Below are 15055 nucleotides of genomic sequence, written 5' to 3' on the forward strand. Positions count from 1 at the left end.
GCAGGTGAGGGTGGGGTTCCGCCCTGCGGTGGGGTACAGACAGTCTCCTGTGTTTGCGTCTGCCAGTGTGTCAACCGCACACTGAATGGAGCTGCACTGTAATTAAATGTAACGTACGTCTGTCTTACAGACATGCGAGGGTTCATGTGATTTACGAAACAGCTAGGACTCAGTTTGAAGGGATTTTTATATATGTGACAGTGAGGGATACACACATGCGCATTCACACACGCACACAGACACACACCCATGCACGCACTCATGCACGCACACACAGTACATTGCAGGAACACACTGCGAATAATCTTTTTTGTCACAACTAGTTATTTGTGGGTGAGGCGGGGGTGGGAGGAGTTCAGATATTATGGGTATAATTTTCTTCTGCTTTACCGTTCTTAGCCTGGTAGGCAGCTTTTGCGTCTTCCCCATACATTCTTATAGTGATTTAAGTTACTAGCTCCATGAAAACTGGGTGTGATTGTAAATATTTCAGCTGCATAGGTTTTGTAGAGTGAGTAAAAGTTCGATTTCAATAATAACAACAACAGTGGCAAATACTTAATATTCGTAATTATAACAATTACAATTGTTGTCGTTATCATTGTAGAATGAGATTAAGAAAAGTAACGTAATCTTCTCTTATTGTTGTTGTCACAATCTGTTTAATGAAAGAACAGCAGAGAGGGTGACAGAGAGAGGGAGGGCGAGACAGAGAGAATGAATGTACGTGATGAGAGATTTTAAGACAGTCGTTTATTAGCGGAGGGAGAGGAGCTGTCGAAAGAGGAGGGAGCGAGCGCGTGAGAGGAGCATATCGTCTTCTCGAGCCTCGCATTCTGTCTCGCGTCGTGAAAGTCACAGAGAAACTCGACCGATCCGAAAGCCGGACAGTCTACAACGGGTAAGATTCAGTTATTTAAAAAATTCAGAAATTCCAAAAATAAATACAAAAATCGCGAAGTGGACAGGATGTCAGTGGAGATATTTAAACGAGGGAAATTAGTTATATATATATATATATATATATATCACTGAGTTTGTGCTTGCAGTCAACACACGCGTACGTGTTATTTATCAGAAGGAGCTTGTGATCACGATGTTTACAGCTTAACTGAAGCTGCACGCTGTGTTTGTGTAGCCCGCTCGAGCGTGAATGTATTTATACAGGCTTATGTATAAATACCGTACATATTACTGTACAAGTACTGTGTTCTGTCAGTTGTGGAAGAGTATCCACGCGATTCATCTTAATGTAATTTTCAAGTTCTAGATAGATGTGTTATTTTGTGCAATATAGACCATACGTGTGCACATCTGAACGCACAGACATTGTTGTACTGTTAGACAGTTATATTGTGAATTACGAACCTTTCCTTTTTGATTGGGTTTGTCTTAAGTGTCAGCATGTTTTATTTGGACGTGTCGTTTTCCGATTCGAAATAAACTGAAATCACGGTGTATGTGCGTGCGTGCGTAAGAGAGAGTTATTGAACAATAAACCATTTCGAGAGAACGGGACACAATATATTCCAGTTGATTGAACTGAGCGCGAGGCTTAGACAGATGATGCCCGCGCTTCTGTCTGCCACGCGGTGTAGGTCCGCGGAGATGCAGTCTCTGTGGGGGAATGCAAATCCGTCACCTGCAGCCGGAGACGGGCCTCGCAGGGACAGGCGATTGTTTAATGAAGGCTACAAACTCGTTACCGCTTGAAAACGCAGCGCTTGCCGGACCTTTATTGTTACGGCAGTTAGTAAAGCCTTTGAAAAACAAGTGTGCGCCGGTTTGACAATGTGAACGTGAATTGACATGACAGGGTCGCGCTCGCGGGCGTTAGCAACATTTCTCCGGTATGTTAATACACACACTGCATGCCCTGTGTGCCTGTTTAGTGTGAGAGGGAGAGAGAGAGAATATTTATGTAGTATATGGCTTTGTGTGTGCGTGCCTGTGCGAATGCATGCGTGCATTCATGTGCGTCTGTCTGCCACTGAGAGATAGGTGTCTTTAAATAGAAAGATGCATTAACTAAGATAGTGACTTAAGCATGCAAACACGTTCAGGGAGAAGGTGGTGGCAATGTTATTACTAGATGGTGCAATTCATTGAAACACAGAGAAAGAGAGAGAACAGAGGAGAGAGAGAAAGAGATGGAGGGAGGAGAAGAGCGACTGGGAGAGTTTAAATGTGTTAGTGCTGTTCTCACAGGTCCGTGGCAGCTCTTATTTTAGCTTATGAAGGTTTTTCTGTTCAGAATGAGAGACAACACTTTCAGCCACAGTGTCTGTAGTTTAGTGGGTCTGTGTCTGAGCGGGTCTGTAGTTTAGCGGGTCTGTAGTTTAGCGGGTCTGTGTCTGAGCGGGTCTGTAGTTTAGCAGGTCTGTCTCTCTGGGTCTGTGCCTGAGCTGGTCTGTCTCTAGGTCTTAGTTAGGGTGTCTGGGGCGTGCTAGTGTCTGTCTTGAGCGGGTCTAGTTGCGTCTGCCTCTGGGTCTGTGCCTGAGCTGGTCTGTCTCTGAGCGGGTCTGTAGTTTAGCGGGTCTGCCTCTCTGGGTCTGTGCCTGAGCTGGTCTGTCTCTGAGCGGGTCTGTAGTTTAGCGGGTCTGCCTCTCTGGGTCTGTGCCTGAGCTGGTCTGTCTCTGAGTGGGTCTGTAGTTTAGCGGGTCTGTCTCTCAGTGAGTCTGTGCCTGAGCTGGTCTGTCTCTGAGCGGGTCTGTAGTTTAGCGTTCATTCATTCATGATCACCCAGTATTTGTTCATTATCAACCTTCATTCATTATTGGGGGGGCGATGTGTTTACACTCTGTGTGTTAGAAATGTGTTCACACTGTGTTTGGAATGTGTTTACACACTCAGTGTGTTAGGAAAGTGTTCACACTGTGTGTTTGGAATGTGTTAACACTCTCAGTGTGTTAGGAAAGTGTTCACACTGTGTTAGGAGTGTGGTTACACACTCATGTGTGTTAGAAGTCTCACTGTGTTGGAATGTCACTCATTACGAATGTGTGTTGTTAGATGGTTACACAACCAGGTGTGTAGCAATGTGTGTCACCGATAGGGTTAGGAATGTGTTTACACACTCAGTGTGTTAGGAAAGTGTTCACACTGTGTGTTTGGAATGTGTTCACTCAGTGTGTTAGGAATGTGTTCACTCAGTGTGTTAGGAATGTGTTTACACACTCTCAGTGTTAGGAAAGTGTTCACACTGTGTTAGGAGTGTGGTTACACACTCTGTGTGTTATGAGCTCCTGCTGGCTGTCCTATTACTGATAGTGTGTTGTCTGCGGCTCCCCCAAGGCCGGGTGAAACTGTCATGCCAATGTTGTGACTCACCGGAGATATAAGCCAGGTTGGCATTCTGGGTAAACTGGACTCCCGCTGTGCGGCTAGCACAAGCAATGGGGAACTTTCCGGAAAACTGCGTATTCTGAGAGTGTAGGAGGTCATGAGCGCGTAGCAGAGCTGACTAATCAGAGGATAAATCAGAGATAATGCAGCCTAATCAGCCAGCAGACGTTATTTAAAGCGAAAACAGCCCCCCGTCCCCCCCGTCCCCATCGCCAGCAGGGTGTTCAGCCCAAAATAGGAAGAAATTATGACACCCCCCTCCCTCCCACCTAATTGACTGTGCTGGGTGACCACGGTCCCTGGCTCCTCTGTGCACGGAGCTGCCTGTCGTCCATCTACATCGGCGCTGAAATAGAGAAGACAAACACACAGCAAAAAAGATCTCGTGCAAGGCGCTGGATTAAAGGAACGTGTTGGGATCAGAACAGAAATGACTTGCACACTTGCTGGATGCACCAAAAACAAACAGCAGCATTTTTTTTTTTTTTTGTTAAAGACAGATGTGGTTGAAGTGTTAACCGTTCATGTTAAAATAAATACTTTTTTTTTTTTTTTTTTTTTTTGGAGCAGCTAGTGAGCGTGCAAGTCTTTTCTGTTCTTTTTCATCCGCACAAGCAAGCGTGTAGCAGGTCCATTAGCATCGGTGAACGTGAAGACGCTCCATGCGTAAGCATGAACACAGTTCACAAAACCTGAAGTTTCTGTTTGGCATCAGTAAGCAAGGGCACGCAAGGGCAAAATAGGAATCTCTTGAGTTTTTGCCTTTTTGCCGTGTGTGTGTGATGCAGCCAGGCCCAGGGAGAATGGTCCAGCACCACATGATGGATTTAAACCCTTTGAAGAGTAGGGTTTTTTTTTAAATGTTTTTTTATTTTTTTTTTATTTCAAAATTCAAAGTCAGTGTTCTAGAACTGCATTGCTTTAGATGGCAAGTAGCAATTGTTGCATCAGCATCAGAATGTTCAGGTAAGAACATTCTAATCCTGTATTTGTGATGTCACACCTTAAAGGGTAAAATGCAACGTGTTTTGGAAGCCAGGGGGGAGGGATTTTAGAGAAGCCCCCCTCCCCCCCAACTTTCACACCTTACACACACACACACACACACACCTGAGTGCAGAGTGATGAGTCTCTTTTTCCGCACACACAGTGGGGCCCTGCTTGTGCAGTGAGTTATGTAAAGGACAGCTACAGAGACCTGGAGCTGGAGCAGGAGCAGGTGCAGGGTCTAATTATATACCCCGCCGATGCCCCCAGCCCCCGGATGGGTGTGGATCACAGCAGCCCTGCATCACAGAGCCCCAATCCCATCATCCTCTTCTCTGCTCCAAGGCCATTGGCTGGTTCTGTATTTAAACGCCTGGGGACCCTAACCCCCCCACACACACCTCCCTAACAGACCCTGCTCAAATGTACACCTGTCAGACACCTAACCCCCCCCCCCACACCTCCCTAACAGACCCTGCTCAAATGTACACCTGTCAGATGCCTAACCCTAACCCTAACATCCCCCACACACACACACACCTCCCTAACCCTAACCCTGTCAGATGCCTCATTTGCATGAAGTCCTGCTGGCAGATTTACTGTAACATGATGCAGAACATTTATAAATCTCTACCAGCTCCTAATAACATGCCTGAGAACAACGGGTGTAGAGAGAAGTATGTGTGTGTGTGTGTGTGTGTGTGTGTGTTTGATAGTGTGTGTGTGTGGTAGTGTGTATATCTGTGTGCGTGTGTGTGTGTGTGTGTGGTAGTGTGCATATCTGTGCGTGTGTGTGTGTGGTAGTGTATATCTGTGTGTGTGTGTGTGTGGTAGTGTGTATATCTGTGTGTGTGTGGTAGTGTGTATATCTGTGCGTGTGTGTGTGTGGTAGTGTATATCTGTGTGTGTGTGTGTGTGGTAGTGTGTATATCTGTGTGTGTGTGGTAGTGTGTATATCTGTGTGTGTGTGTGGTAGTGTGTATATCTGTGTGTGTGTGTGTGGTAGTGTGTATATCTGTGTGTATGTGTGTGGTGGTGTCTCTCCACATGCAGGCGTACATTCACAGCATGGTGGTAAATCTCCAGTCAGAAAGCTTGGCAGCGGATGTGATTCACACTTTCATGCCAGAATGATTATTAATGTTTGTAATTAATGGACGCTATCTGCTAATGTATCATCACCATGTGCTTTGCTTTTATGTGATTTTATTCAACTTCACCGCATAAATATTCAAATTACAAAAATTCTCATCTCGCCACAAAAGCCCAAATCACAGTTCTGTTTTTCTGGCCTCTTCAACACTGCCCCCTCCTCCACTCTCTCCAAAAAAAAAGAAAAATCTCCAAAATGTTTTTGTAGTGTTGGTGTGGCAGACCCAGGAGATGTGTTTGAGTGAGAAGACCTACAGGAGAACAGAGAGTGGCTTTATTTCAACAAAGAGCATGCAGCCAGCCGAGTGTTTCCACTCTGGTCACACACACACACTCACTCGTGCGCGCGCGCACACATGCGTACACACACGCACACACGAACATACGTTTGGGGGGTGGGGGGCTGAGCTGAGCGAGGGGCCGCCATCCGGCCGTCTGTGCAAGTCCTGCGCCCTGCCCCTCCGTGCTTCACGTCCAATCAGGAAGCAGGGTTCCGCTGAGTCTGTTTTTATCTGCGCGTTAACGCTGCCCTGGGAACCGACACCTCACAGCGAGATGGACCTGGGTTCCAGTCCCTGCCACTGTGGGATCTGCGTGTTCTCCCCATGTTCTCCCCATGTTCTCCCTGTGTTCTCCCCATGTTCTCCCTGTGTTCTCCCCATGTTCTCCCCGTGTTCTCCCTGTGTTCTCTCCGTGTTCTCCCGTGTTCTCCCATGTTCTCCCCATGTTCTCTCTGTGTTCTCTCTGTGTTCTCCCCGTGTTCTCCGTGTCTCCGTGTTCTCCTCATGTTTCTCCTCCCTGTTCTCCGATCTCCCGTGTTCTCCGTGTTCTCCCATGTTCTCTCTGTGTTCATCGTTCCCCCGTGTTCTTCCGTGTTCTCCCCGTGTTCTCCCGGTTCTCCCCGAGTTCTCCCTGTGTTCTCCCCGTGTTCTCCCCGTGTTCTCCTCGTGTTCTCCCATGTTCTCCCTGTGTTCTCCCCGTAGTTCTCCCCATGTTCTTCCGTGTTCTCCCATGTTCTCCTCGTGTTCTCCCCGGTTCTCCCCGTGTTCTCATCCGTGTTCTCCCGTGTTCTCCCGTGTTCTCCCCGGTTCTCTCCGTGTTCTCCCCGTGTTCTCCCCGTGTTCTCTCCGTGTTCTCCCCTGTTCTCCCCGTGTTCTCCCGTGTTCTCCCCGTGTTCTCCCCGTGTTCTCTCCGTGTTCTCCGAATTCTCTCCATGTTCTCGCCGTGTTCTCTCCGTGTCTCGCCAGGTTTCTCTGGTCTTCCGTGTTTCCCGTGGTTGCTACTGAGCTTCTCCTGTGTTAAGTTCTCCCATGTTCTCTCTGTGTTCTCCCCATGTTCTCCCCGTGTTCTCCCCGTGTTCTCTCCGTGTTCTCCCCGTGTTCTCCCCGTGTTCTCCCCGTGTTCTCCCCGTGTTCTCCCCGTGTTCTCCCCGTGTTCTCCCCGTGTTCTCCCCGTGTTCTCCCCGTGTTCTCCCCGTGTTCTCCCCGTGTTCTCCCCGTGTTCTCCCCGTGTTCTCCCCGTGTTCTCCCCGTGTTCTCCCCGTGTTCTCCCCGTGTTCTCTCCGTGTTCTCCGAATTCTCTCCATGTTCTCGCCGTGTTCTCTCCGTGTCTGCGCAGGTTTCCTGCGGGTACTTTGGTTTCCTCGTGCAGGTTAGGCTACTTGGAGGCTGTAACTTGCCTGTACGTTAGAGTTTGTGAGTGAATAGTGTGTGTGTGCCTGGTGACCTGTCCAGGGGTGTATTCCTGTCTCTTGCCCAGTGCATGCTGGGATAGGCTCCAACCCCCTGTGACCTTGACCAGGGGTAAGCGGGTAAGATAATGGATGGATTTGATCCTGCCTTATCCACTGTAGAGCTGGAACCAGGCTGGCTCATTATAGCCCTTTCCCACTGTAGAGCTGAACCAGGCTGGCTCATTATAGCCCTTTCCACTGTGAGTGAACCATGGTGGTCATTATAGCCCTTTCCACTGGTAGAGCTGGACCAGGCTGCTCATTATACCCCTTCCCACTGTGACTGAAACCAGGTGGCTCATTATGATGCCCTTTCCACTGTAGATCTGGAACCAGACTGGCTTATTATAGCCCTTTCCCACTGTAGAGCTGGAACCAGACTGGCTCATTATAGCCCTTTCCCACTGTAGAGCTGGAACCAGACTGGCTTATTATAGCCCTTTCCCACTGTAGAGCTGGAACCAGGCTGGCTCATTATAGCCCTTTCCCACTGTAGAGCTGGAACCAGGCTGGCTCATTATAGCCCTTTCCCACTGTAGAGCTGGAACCAGACTGGCTTATTATAGCCCTTTCCCACTGTAGAGCTGGACCAGGCTGAATTCTCTGCAGGGTTTGTGATGGCTGCCATGGGATCTCTACAGCAGAGGAATGGCAGTAATATAATTTGAACTGAAGAAAAATGAACATGACGTGAAACAGCGACAGTCCTGGAGACGCACGCCCACGCAGCTTATCTTATTTATAAAACAGGAAACTTTGCTGAAGCCGTCCAAAGAACTGACTGCTCAAACCACGAAGTCCGGATTGAGTGTGGCCCCCCACAGTGCAGTGTGAATATGGCCCCAGGAGGGTTTGGCCCTGGCCAGCCAGGGCGTTGGATGGGGCATGTTGCTGGAGAGGCTCCTGACACAGGCCTCATGGTGGTTGTCTGGGGAAAAGGACGGCACCGGGGTCTGGGGTCCGATCCACTTCACTGCTCATTCCGTAGACTGAGCTCTGCGTGAGCTTGCGAGAAACATTTAGACTTTCTCTCTCACTCACTCTCACTGTCTCTCTCTCTCACTCACTTTCTCTCTCTCTCTCTCTCACTCACTTTCTCTCTCTCTCTCTCTCTCACTCACTTTCCTTTCTCTCTTAATCACACTTGCTCAGATGTAATTGTTAAAGTTGGTTTTATTTTGTTTTTGGTTTTTTTTCTAGAATTTTGTCCTGACAGCCCCCCGCTTGCAAACTTGCAAAGCTCAAAATAAAATTTCAGCTGTGCTCCCCGTCCCAGGCGTGTGTGGGGTTGTGGGTAATTGCTCTTCATGATGAAAAGGCCACATTCACCGGCAGTCGAACGCCACGGAGACTCACAGCTGTGGGTCTAATTAACTTCTCAGTTTCAGCTTGAAAAAGAATCATTTAGAGTGAATCTCACAGTTTTAAAATAGATCCATTCAATTTTCTGTCATTGTAATAGTGTTACGTAATAAAGTAACCCATAATAATAATGTAACCCATGTTGTGAAAATAAATTAGCCAATCTGCAGTCTGCCAGAACCACACTGTATCCTTCTCTCTTTATGCCATAATGCTATGTTATGCTATAAATCAAACTATTACGCTCATGCTACACCATGCTATACAGTTGCCTGCCTTATGGACATGCTACACAATGTTGCCCCATGCTGTAGGTATTACTTTATGCTCATGCTATGCTAATGGTGTGCTAGGCCATACAGTCCCAGAAACCTTGTTTGATTGAGCATTAATGAGACGTACGCCCTTGTTTAATTGACCCATAGTGAGACCTGCGCTCTTGTTTGATTGGCCCATAGTGAGACCTACGCCCTTGTTTAATTGACCCATAGTGAGACCTACGCCCTTGTTTGATTGGCCCATAGTGAGACCTACGCCCTTGTTTGATTGACCCATAGTGAGACCTACGCCCTTGTTTAATGGTGGACTAATGAGACCTACACCCTTGTGTGATTGAGCACTAATGAGACGTACGCCCTTGTTTAATTGACCCATAGTGAGACCTATGCCCTTGTTTAATTGACCCATAGTGAGAGCTACGCCCTTGTTTAATTGACCCATAGTGAGACCTACGCCCTTGTTTAATGGTGGACTAATGAGACCTACACCCTTGTTTGATTGAGCACTAATGAGACGTACGCCCTTGTTTAATTGACCCATAGTGAGACCTATGCCCTTGTTTGATGGAGCACTGAGACCGATGCCCTTGTTTGATTGAGCACTAGTGAGACCTACACCCTTGTTTAATTGACCCATAGTGAGACCTACGCCCTTGTTTGATTGACACAGTGAGACCTACGCCCTTGTTTGATTGAGCACTAGTGAGACCTACACCCTTGTTTGGTTGAGCACTAATGAGACCTACGCCCTTGTTTAATTGACCCATAGTGAGACCTACGCCCTTGTTTGAGCCGTTAATTGAATGGTGCATGTGCGTTGCGTATCTCTGGAGGAGAGGCAGCAGGTGTGCAGGAAGGCCTGTGGCTCATTTTCTCCACTCGGATGAATCGGCACGTACAGCGCAGGGTGTTAATCAGGCATGTCAGTGAAGGGTTCCCGGGACCAGCATAATTAATGAAACTATTATTATTACACTACCATCACCAGAGAAGCACACGCACACACGCACACATGCACACACACGCATACACTCACGCACACATGCACACACTCACGCATACACTCACGCACACACGCACACACATGCTTGCACACACGCACATACACACACACACATGCATATACACACACTCTCACAAACACCCCCACTGTATTATGGAATTTAGCAGACATTTAACAAAGCACATGCAATCTATTTAAACAGCTGGATATTTACTGAAGCAATTCAGGTTAAGTAGCTTTCTCAGGGGTACATTGGCAGCACCCCAGGTGGGAATCAAACCTGCAACCTCATTTACAAGCCAACTAGCAAACCAATATACTACACCGCTGCCTTTAATGTGTGTGCTACATGGACACACACACTCACGCACACACATGTCTGTCTGTCTGTCCTCCTGTCTGTCTCTATCAGCCAAGGACACCAGTGGACGTGGCGGCTTTTCTCTGTCAAGCTCATTTCCTGATTCTGATCTGGAGAGACTTAAACATGTGCCTGCGGGGGGGGGGGGGAGGGTGGAGGGGGGAGGGATGGAGGGAGGGAGAGAAAAAGAGGATCTTGTGAAAAGCTAAAAATGAGAACTGGAGAGGGAAAGAGCCCGAGAGGGAGAGTGATATTGGAGAAGGATGGATGGATAAAAAGATGCATAAAGATTTGAAACTCTCTCTCTCTCTCTTTCTTTGATGCAGACTGTTATGTGTTTCTCTGGTTGTGGATCAGGACGCAGTGGGCAGTGGGGGGAGTGGGGGAGGGTGGGTTAGGGGGGTGGTCGTGCCTTTAAAGCTCCCACACTTGGGCTATTTTTAATAATTTTAAAGCCCATCCCGTTATCAGCGAAGCGACCGCACTGCTCCGTGTGGGGAGATTGAAACACAGATTTCCAATTTGCGGCCGTGTCTCCCAGCTCTGCGATAACAGCTCCCCCCCTCCCCCCCATCTCAGCCATCTCCGACACCATCTCTCGCCCCCTCCTTCTCCATCTCTCCCCCTCTATCTCTCCCATCCTTTATTCTCTCGCCCTCTCTCTCTCCAGATCTCAACCATGGGAGACAAGCAGCTAAGGGTGATAATAATAGTGAATAATAATATTAGTCTGATATCCATTTGCTGTATCGATAAGGATGATAAAAATCTTGAGTGTTTAGAGTCGAGAATTCTTTCTGATTGTCTGTGTTATGCGGAGTAGCCTCTCTGACTGGCTGTGTTTAGTAGAGTAGCCTCATTGATTGGCTGTGTTTAGTGGAGCAGTCTCACTGTTCAGCTATGATGAGTAGAATAGTCTCTCTGATTGGCTGTGTTTAGCAGAGTAATCTCTCTGATTGGCTGTGTTTAGTAGGGTTAGCAAGCTGAGCGTGTGATGTGGGTGATGTGTAAGATGCGATGAAGCTTGGGCCAGGTTTGGTGTCAATATGCAAAGGAAGGGAGGAGAGAGACTGAGATATGTCAGGCCAATAAAGCATTTTGAGTTGAGCTGAATGGAGAGAAGGAGAGAGAGCCATGAAATGGGAAAGGATGAAGGGGACAAAGGAGGGGGATGAGGGAGAGAGAAGGAAGAAGGAAGTTGTTATTGCTTCAAAAATTAATTTCAATGAATTACATTCACTTCAGTGTCCCGGATTCTAAATGCAACAGCAGCCTGCAGGGCTTTAATACTGAAGGCCTCTGCCATGTCCCCACAATGCACACACACATACACACACACACACCTCCAGCCCTCTGCCATGTCCCCACAATGCACACACACACCTCCAGCCCTCTGCCATGTCCCCACAATGCACACACACATACACACACACACACCTCCAGCCCTCTGCCATGTCCCCACAATGCACACACACGTACAAACACACACACACACACACACATATACATGCGCACACACACACACACACACACACACATACACACTCATATACATGCGCACACACACACATACACATACATACACACATACACACACACACACACACACACACAATCATACACACACGTACACACACATATACATAAACTCATACACACACACACTCTTTCTCTCCCTCACACACAAACATACACTTTCTCTCTCTTCTCTCTCACACACACACACGCTGATTTGGTCTGCATAGGGACACACACACACACACTCTCTCTCTGTTTCTCTAAGACTTGCATGCATTAAACTGCGAGGACTCAAGGACACCCCAGCCCAGCCCCTTGTACGAAGCAGTTCCCACGTTCTAGTTCAGCTGCGATCCGAACAGCTGCCGCAAATTTCCGCTGCAGACGGTCTGTTCTGCGGCTTCAGATGGCCGAGCTCAAACGCCAGCCGAGTCCACGACACACAAACACTCACTGAGGAGATAAGCGACAAGAAGAGGGGGGGTGGGGGGAGGAGGAGAAGGGAAAAGAGAAGAAAAAGGGAAAAGGTGAACGGAAGTAGAAAAGTAAAGATGTGAATGAGCGAGAGAGGGCAGATATAGAAAAATAAATGATGGAAGCAGCCAAATATGCTGAAAAAAGCAGTAGGGAGAGAGAGATAAGGAGGTCAGTGTAAATATGAATGAGCTGGTGTTAATGTGTGTTTTAGAAGTGCTAGAAGCACTATGGCACTGAGTTCCTTTTCTCCCCGAAGTGAGGCTTTTAGAGAAGGGCAGAGAGAGAGCAGGGGGAATGAGGCTTTTAGGGAAGGACAGGGAGAGCAGGGGCCATGAGGCTTTCAGGGAAGGACAGGGAGAGCAGGGGGCATGAGGTTTTTAGGGAAGGATAGGGAGAGCAGGGGAAATTAGGCTTTTAGGGAAGGACGGGGAGAGCACAAGGAATGAGGCTTTTAGGGAAGGACGAGGAGAGCGGGGGGAATGTGGCTTTTAGGGAAGGACGAGGAGAGCAGGGGGAATGAGGTCTTTAGGGAAGGATGAGGATAGCAGGGGGAATGAGGCTTTTAGGGAAGGATGAGGATAGCAGGGGGAATGAGGCTTTTAGGGAAGGATGAGGATAGCAGGGGGAATGAGGCTTTTAGGGAAGGACGAGGATAGCAGGGGGAATGAGGCTTTTAGGGAAGGACAGACAGACAAACACAAAGCTCTCTTATGGCGGGTGGATCGCGGGTGCCATGCTCGCGTTGACGGTTTTTTACGCCCGCGCCTATGGCCACCTGAGGCTCCCGCGCACCTGGCAGCCGGAGCGTGATTAAAGGCTGTCACTTCCTCTACGGCGGCGCTGACTGAGAGAGAGAGGCGGAGGGGAGGAGAAATGAAGATGTGACATGACTTAATTAGCGCTTTGTGTTCCAGTGCTTCGGACTGGCAGCGTAAATGACCTCTGTGGATGGAAGCTTTTTCTTTTTTTTTTGCAACAGTAGAGGGCAAAGGAAAACTCGAGGACTGACAGGGGGAAGAAAGGTGAAGAAAGGAAGTGAAGGAGGAGAAGAAAGAGGAAGAAGCACACAAACCGAATCTGTTTTCTGAAACCTAAAGATTGTTTTCATCCCCAGACTGGTTAAAAAAAAAAAAAAAAAAAAAGATCAGGATAGAGATTAAATAATAAAAAATTAAATTAAATTCCTCTTCGTTATTGTCCCTTTGGTATGCATCCTGCTTTGAACCAATTAGCCGCGCGCTAACGAGCAGGGCGGGGGTCTACTTTAATATCTGCTCCTTCGTCTTTTACTTTCTCTAATTAATGGGTTTTGAAGTGAAATCACAGGAGTTTTAATTGTTTTTCGGGGGTGTGGGGGTAGTGAAGATCAGAGGGACTTAATTATGGAAAGAGTTTTTTTTTTATGTTTGAGGGATTTACATTTTTAATTAAAGAGGAATCTTTGTTTGGAGTAATGCTGGGAACTGAGCAGGGGCCTGGAACGCAACACAGACCTGTGTAAGTCCTTTCCTGGGGCCTTTTCTCTCTTTCTGTGTTTGGCTCCTACACACTCCCCGTCCTTTCTCCACGTACTGGCCTGCTGGACAAGAGTAAAACTCCTGACCCGGGCACTTCACGGGGGGGGCCCGGCGCGAAATAGGAAAGACTGGCGCACACTTTGCTGAGAGAAAAACACACTGTTTTAATGAACGGGGTGGGACGGGCATTTCCACGCCTGCCACGCCTTCCTCAGAGTCGCCTGCCGCTATGTTTCAGTAGATGGGTTAGGCTGCGGTGCAGAGGGCAGGAGCAGGAGAGGGAGCTGCGGCCATGTTTTCCACGCTGACAGACCGCTGGGTCTTTCATCGGCAGTGTTCTGTTATCTGTGGGGCAGGGGGGGCCTGGGTGGAGGTGGCGGGGCTGGGCGGGGCGGGGGGGTTTGGGGGCAGATGGGGGGGGGGGATTATCTGTGTATTTCTTCAGTATCTCCCCTCATCCCTCTATCTTTTCAACTTGGTCTGTCTCTGCCACATGGCCTCTCTCCTTATCTTTTTATCTCTCATCTATAATCCTCCACTCCATCTCACTTCTCTCCCTCTCTCTCCATCTCTCCAACCCTCTTTCTCTCTCCTCCTCTCTCTCTCTCTCTCTCTCTCTCTTTCTCTGCGGATTAGTGTAATTTCTTGCTTTTATCTTAATCTCTCTCTCTAACACACAGAGACACACACACGTACACACACACTCACGCATGCACACACATATGTGAGCACACATGCATACACACGATCAGGCACACACACACACACACGTACGCACACACATGCACACACACACACACACATACACACACACGCACACACACACACACACAGTGCATTCTATTCTTTCAAACTGGCACATTCTCCCCACTCCCACAGATGGGGAGTGGGGGGGTTGTGAGGGGGGTGGCTGTAATTATATATTGTTTCTATTATTAATTTTTGAGAAATTTGGCAGTATGTTTGCGAGAGAGACTAAGATTTTGGAATGCCTTCTGTTTTGAAAGTGTAAGTAGAGACTGGACACCCAACAGACATTTTTTTTTTTAAAACACACGAGCACAGTGGAGATAATAAAGACAAACAGAAAAACAATACAGGATGCTGAACTTTTATTCAGAACATTTAAAGAACTGCTGTGGAGAGACGGAGAGAGATAAAGAGCAGCAGAATGAACGGAGCAGGGGGGGGAGAGAGATAAAAAACAAGGAGGGAGGGAGGGAGAGACAGAAAGACAGGGAGAGGAAGGAGAGAAAAAGAGGGGCAGAGAGCAAAGGATTGATGAGACAGAGGGAGGAAGTAATTCTCACTTTACTCTGGGAT

At 48.0% G+C, this 15055-nt stretch overlaps 1 protein-coding gene across 1 annotated transcript in view; it reads left to right on the top strand.

Moving 5' to 3' along the window:
* The first annotated feature begins 406 nt into the window (after positions 1-406).
* The window catches only part of LOC135254179 (cadherin-24-like), a 53388-nt gene continuing 38739 nt past the window's right edge, over positions 407-15055 (top strand). Inside the window, exon 1 of the mRNA XM_064334161.1 lies at positions 407-901. The gene's annotated coding sequence lies outside the window, so the exon portion shown is untranslated. The remainder of the gene's footprint in view (positions 902-15055) is intronic.

Source organism: Anguilla rostrata, chromosome 4 (genome assembly GCF_018555375.3).
Source record: "Anguilla rostrata isolate EN2019 chromosome 4, ASM1855537v3, whole genome shotgun sequence".
In the NCBI taxonomy this organism is placed as follows: domain Eukaryota; kingdom Metazoa; phylum Chordata; class Actinopteri; order Anguilliformes; family Anguillidae; genus Anguilla; species Anguilla rostrata.